The following is a 7,072-nucleotide window of genomic DNA, read 5'->3' on the forward strand; positions in this document are numbered from 1 at the left end:
AAAAACTTTTAATTTTAATCAACTGGAACTTATCACAAGTGTGCTCCTTAATCCCCACCACCTATTTCATCCATCCCCCGACCCTCCTGCCCTCTGGGAACCATCAGTTTGTTCTCTTTACTTAGGAGGCTGGTCTTGGTTTCTGTCTCTGTCTCTCTCTCTCTCTTGTCCCTATGTTTCTTTGGTTTGTTTCTTAAATTCCACATATGAGTGAAATCATATGGTATTTGTCTTTCTTTCACTGACTTTTATAATTGTATGTCTGTGGGGTTGGATGTTATTTCTCCTCTTTCATTCAGATTTTTAAAATTTGGTTCCTTTCTCTTTTCTTCTTGATAAATCTGGCTGGAGGCTTATCAATTTTATTGATTTTTTTTAAGGAACCAGTTCCTGCTTTCATTGATCTATTCTACTGTTGTTGTTTTTTTTAAATTCTATATCATTTATTTCTGCTCTAATCTTGATTATTTCCTTCCTTCTGCTGTGTTTAGTCTTCATTTGTTGTTCTTTTTCTAGCTCCTTAGATGAATGGTTACATTATTTATTTGAGATTTTTCTTGCCTCTTGAGGTAAACCTGTATTGCCATAAACTTCTCCCTTAGAACTACTTTTGCTGAGTCACAAAAGTTTTGAATTCTTGTGTTTTCATTTTCATTTGTTTCAGTGTACTTGTTAATTTCTTCTCTGATATCCTGGCTGGCCTATTCATTGTTTAGTAACATGTTTAACCTTTATGTATTTGTGGTCTTTCCAGATTTTTCTTATGGATGACTTCTAGTTTTATAGCATTGAGGTCAGAAAAGATGCATGGTATGATTTTGATCTTTTTAAATTTTTTGAGGCTTGTTTTGTGATAATAGGTGATTTATTCTGGAGGATAGTCCATGTGCTCTTGAAAAGAATGTGTACTCTGCTGTTTTAGCATAGAATGTTCTGAATATTCCATTAAACTCCTTTGGTCCAGTTTGTCATTCAAAGCCATTGTTTCCTTGCTGGTTTTCTGCTAAGATATCTGTTGATGTAAGTATGTAAGTGTGGGAGGATTTTAAAATACCCTACTATTATTGTATTATTATAAATTAGTTTCTTTTTGTTTGTTATTAACTATTTATGTATATTGGTGCTCCTATACTGGGTATACAATATTTATAATTGTTATATCTTCTTCTTGGATTTTCCCCTTTATTATGATATAGTGCACTTCTTTGTCTCTTGTTACTGTCTTTGTTTGAAAGTCTAGTTTGTCCGATATAAGGATTGCTTCTTCAGCTTTCTTTTGACATCCATTTTCATGACAAATGTTTCTTCATCCCCTCACTTTTTTTTTTTAATTTCTTTTATGTTTTTTATTTATTTTTGAGAGACAGAGAGAGATAGTGTGAGCCAGGGAGGGTCAGAGAAAGAGGGAGACACGGAATCCGAAGCAGGCTCCAGGCTCTGAGCTAGCAGTCAGCACAGAGCCTGACGTGGGGCTTGAACCCACGAACCGTGAGATCATGACCTGAGCTGAAGTCGGACGCTTAACTGACTGAGCCACCCAGGCGCCCCCATGCTCTCACTTTCAATCTGCTGATATCTTTAGGTCTGATAAAGTCTCTTATAGGCAGCGTATAGTTGGGTCTTATTTTTTTGTTTCTTTTGTTTTTTAATCCATTCTGTTACCCTGTGTCTTTTGATTTGGAATGTTTAGTCCATTTACATTCAGTGTAATTACTGATAGATATGTATTTATTCCCATTTTGCTACTTGTTTTGTGGTTATTTTTGTGATTCTTCTCTGATCCTTTTGTGTCTTTTTCTCTTTCATGATTTTCTGGTTTTCTTTAGTGATATGTTTGGATTTATTTCTGTTTATTCTTTCATGTCAGTATAGTGGTTACTATTAGGTCTGTATCTAATATCTTCTTCATATAGCAGTTTATATTAAGTTGGTGACCATTTAAGTTTCAACTCACTGCTTATTCCTTCCCATGTTTTCGAGGTATGGTGTCATATTTAAATTCTTTTATTTTGTGAATTCCTTGACTGACCTTTTATAGAAATATTGGTTTTTATTGCTTTTTTGTTTCCCATCTTCATATTGTCATTTTTGGTCTTTCTTTTCCACTCAAAGAGTCTTTTTTTCTTTTTTCTTTCTTTTTTATTTATAGATATATTTTGATAAGAGGCAGTGAGTGAAGGGGCAGAGGGAGACAGAGAGAAAGATTCTTAAGGAGATTCCACACTTAATGTGGATCCCAATGTAAGGCTCCATCTCATGCTCGTGAAATCATGACTTGAGCCGAAATCAAGAGTCAGATACTTAACCAGCTGAGGCACTCAGGTGCCCCAGAAGAATCCTCCTTAATATTTAATGCAGGACTGGCTTAGTTGTTATGAACTCTTTTAGTGTTTATTTGTCTGGGAAACTCTTTCTCTTTGCTTCTATTCTGAATGATAGCCTTGCTGGATAGAGTATTCTTGGCCTCTTGGCTGCAAGATTTTTCTCATTCAGCACTTTTGAGTATATCATGACACTCCACTATAGCTTGGAAAGTTTCTACTGATAAATCCCCTGATAGCCTTATGGAGTTTCCTTTGTATGTAACTGTCTTCTTTTGTCTTGCTACTTTTATTACTTTTTCTTTGTCACTATAATTTTGCCATTTTAATTGTAAAATATCTTGGTGTGGCTCGGCTTTTATTGATTTTGATGGGAGTTTTCTATGCCTCCTGGATCTGGATATGTGCCTCCTCTCCCAGGTTTAGGGAAGTGTTCAGTATTATTTTTTCTAATAAATTCTCTGTCCCTTTTTCTCTCTTTTCTTCTGGGACTCCTATAATATGAATGTTATCATATTTGATGGAAACACTGAGTTCTAAAAGTCTATTCCCATGTGGCATAATTCTTTTTCTCTCTCTTCTGGTCAGCTTGATTACTTTCCATTGCTCTGTATTCTAGATCATTAATTCATTCCTCTGCTCCTTCCAGTCCGCTTTTGTTTATTGAGCCTTTTATCGCTGTTTTGTTTCTTGAGACTGTTTCTCATTTTGTTTATTGAGCCCTTTATCTCTGAGTATCCTTATGATTACTGCTTTAAATTCTCCATCAGCCATGTTACTTACTTATCTCTTTAGCTTAGACTTTTGGCTGTGGCCTTGTCCTTTTCTATCATTTGGGACAAATTCCTCTGTCTTCTCATTTTGTTTAAGTCTCTGTGCCTGTTTCTGTTTTAGGAAAGTCAACTATATATTCTGTTACTGAGGGTAATGGCTTAATGAAGAAGAAGTCCTGCAGTGCCCTGCAGCATGGTGTCTCCTATTCTTCAGGGCCTGGCACTCCTGGGAATGTCTCCAATCTGTGCTTCATGCTCTCTGCTGTTGTATCCTGTCTGCTTTATCCTTCAGGCCAGTCATCTGCAGAGACTCTCTTTGCCTGTTGTGGGAAGTGTTTGGTCCCTGGCCTGAATGTGGCACATTTCAACTAGGTGTGCTTTGGTCTGCTTGTGAAATGAAACCTGTTGCCACCAGGGCCAGAAATGAGACTCTGTAAAATTCCCCTTTGAGAGATGTGGTTGAGCGGGGCTTTGGGCCAGTCTTCTGGGGAAGGAGGCCTGGTGTACTGGGACTGAGGCAAAGTGACTGGGAGGGTCAGTTCCACTGCGGTGCAGGGGGCAGGGCCTGGTGTGAGCAAGCGTCCAGTGTCAGTGCTGCACTTTCCCCTGCAGGTGGCCCTGTGTTTATGCCGAGGGGCGGGATGAGGAGATATCACTGGCCAGTTCCTTTGTTCGCAGAAAGGTCTCTTCATGAACACTGGCTGTCTGTGGCAGCTCCAAGAAGAGCAAATAACCTCCCCACTGTGTGCACCAGGCACTCTTCAGATTGCTGTTTCCAGGCTGTATGTCCACAGGCTGTTTGCCTTGTCTTCTCTTCAAGAGCTCCCCCAATACCTCTAGGCTTTCCCAGAACCCAGCCCATTGACCTTTAGAACTCCAGGCTGAAGCCTAGCTGGTTGCAAGATCTCACAAAATCCAGACCCTCTTGCTTTCCAAATGAGCTGCAATGGGAAGTCGCCTTCCCCATGCACTCCCCTGTGTGCTAGTTTCTCATCCTTCCCTGCAACCATGGCTCCCTCCTCACAGCTGGGCCCAGGATCTGCTTCTCTCCCAAACCCTGGCTCCACATTTCCTACCTTCTTTGATGTGGCCTCTTCTCTACCTTTAGTTGTGGACTTTGTTCTGCCAGTCTTCAGGTCAATTCCTGGGGTATTTAGGATTATTTGACAGTTATCTAACTGTATTTATGGAATGAGGTGAGCCCAGAGTCCTTTTACTCTGCTGTCATTTTCCTCTCCCTCATTCACATTAATTTTAAAAACTCAAGCATGAGAGACAGCTCTTTGAAATATGGCATATATGAATCGAAGTATTTAGTAAGACTTAATTCCAACCTTAGTTTTTACTGCTCTGCTATGGTGGTATTTTCATGTTACAGAATAATTGTTGAAGACATTTTAATATTTTTCAAATCTAGGCTGCAATAAAATATAAGACTCACTATTCATATAATTTTATATAAGAAAAAAATGCTTCTAGGAAAACTATACTGATTGTAAGATGCATACTAATTTGAAAGGTGTTAAAATGTGTATCAATGACATGTTATTAGTAATGCTAAATGATATGATTTTACAATAAGTGACTCATAAATATAAAAAACATTTAAACCATGTCAAAGGAAAAGGGCACACTTTAAAAAACAAAGAATACTTGAATTTAGCTTTGAATTTCCTGGAAGGCTAGACAAAACACATACACACACATACACAAGATATACTGTTTATTGACTGATTAAAAGGATTTTACCTCCTCAAAACATAAACTTTTTTTTATAGAACTGAGTTATAAAAAGAATGCTGATTTGGAACATAAAGAGCTGTAGGCAATGTAAGGCCATCGTCTTCAATAACAGTTTTAAAGAATATATAGAAATGCTTTCATCTGACAATTTATTCAACCTTTTAGAGCAGAAAGCGTGAGTGAAGATTTGGCCAATATCTTTAGAAATTTAAAAATAAAATTATTTATATTCCTTAACCAACATTTCACACTAAAGAACATTTTTAATAGAAATGCTGCACCAAGTATGACAAACGTAGCAGCAAGATATGCTGAGCTTTATATTACCCTGAAAAGCCACAATTATTTGAAATGTAATTGGTACTGAAAATCATTTTCATGGATGGCAGAAGAAAAGCACACATTTTAGCTCTTTTTAGACTGAGATATTTAAGATTAACAGTATTATAATTGTAATAAAAGCTGTTACATGACCAAAACTAATTCAGATTCTGCACTAAGCTAAGTTGCGTTTTGTGTTTTATATCTTTCCTTTCTAAAAAAAATACTTCTTATGGAAATTTTCAAACATGTGCAAAAAGTAGACACAATAGTGATACATAGTGAACACTTTATTGCCTAGTTTGAACAATGATCAATTCACGGCCATTTTGGTTTTTTTTTAATTTTTTAAAACATTTATTTATTTTTGAAAGACAAAGAGAAACAGAACATGAGCAGGGGAGGGGCAGAAAGAGAGGGACACACAGAATTGGAATCAGGCTCCAGGCTCTGAGCTGTCAGCACAGAGCCTGATGCGGGGCTCAAACCCACGAACTGTGAGATCATGAACTGAGCCGAAGTTGGATGCTCAACCGACTGAGCCGCCCAGGCGCCCCCATTTTGCTTTCTTTCATGTCCTTACCCCTGATTATTTTGAAGGAACCCTAGATATTATAATATTTTATCTCTAAAGATCTTTATCCAAGATAAGGACTCTTTTTAAAATATAACCACATTAGTATTGTCATACATAAAAAATTAAGTCCTTAATATCATAGCCACTTAGGATGTACCTTGCTTCAGTTGTCTTATTAATTGTGTTCATAAATGGATTGTTTGCTGAATCATAATCAAAGAGACAAGAGACAAGTATGGCTAGGTGTCTGTTGCTGTGCTTCTCAATCTCTGAATTGTCATGTCGTCAAAAATATGGACTGAGTGCCTACAGCAGCAGGTGCCATACTGACTGCTAGGGAAGCAAAGACGAATTGCAACAAAATTCTGTAGTCAAATATATCATCAGCTGCATGGGAGGGAGTCAGTCCTCAGTCCTGGGAATTCCTTTCATATTGAATCTAAATTTCTTATTTGCAGCCTATTTCATCTTTTTATTATTTATTTATTTGCTTATTTTTGAGAGAGTGGGGGAGGGGCAAGAGAAGAAGACAGAGGATGTGAAGCAGTGAGCATAGAACCCGATGTGGGGCCTAAACTCATGACCTGAGCCGAAATCAAGATTTGGTATCATAATTGACTGAGCCATCAGCTGCCCCATTCTTTCTTCTTTTTGTTTTTGGTGGGCAAGGAACAATATCACTGCAGACTGTTATTACTGTATCTATCTTTGGTTTTTTGGGGGGGTTCTTTATTGTTTTTATTTTGTTGTTATTTTTTGTTTTTGTTTGTTTTTACTTTTCTTTCTGTAATATGCTCTCCTTCCACATATCTGCTGAGTATGTATGCTGTGTAACTGTGTAATTATAACATACTCCATTACATGGTTAATGTGGAAGACATAAGATGTGAGTCTACCTAGGGAGATTAACCCCAAAAGCTTATTTTGACAAAACAATCCTTGAACTTGTTTTTCCTTAGAGTCAGTGTAGTTTGAGTTAAAATTAAAAAGATATGCTTTGGAAAGAGTATCCAGTGGAAAAAAGACTGCCTCTTTAGCAGGTAGTGCTGGGAGAACTGGATAGCAACATGCAGAAGAATGAAACTAGACCACTTCCTTACACCATACACAAAAATTAACTCAAAATGGCTGAAGGACCTGAATGTGAGACAGGAAACCATCAAAACCCTTGAGGAGAAAGTAGGAAACAACGTCCTTGACCTCAACCGCAGCAATTTCCTACTCGACACATCCCCAAAGGCAAGGGAAATGAAAGCAAACATGAACTATTGGGACCTCATCAAGATCAAAAGCCTCTGCACTGCAAAGGAAACAATCAAGAAAACTAATAGGCAACC

The sequence above is a fragment of the Suricata suricatta genome, chromosome 9, assembly GCF_006229205.1.
Source record: "Suricata suricatta isolate VVHF042 chromosome 9, meerkat_22Aug2017_6uvM2_HiC, whole genome shotgun sequence".
NCBI classification, from domain to species: domain Eukaryota; kingdom Metazoa; phylum Chordata; class Mammalia; order Carnivora; family Herpestidae; genus Suricata; species Suricata suricatta.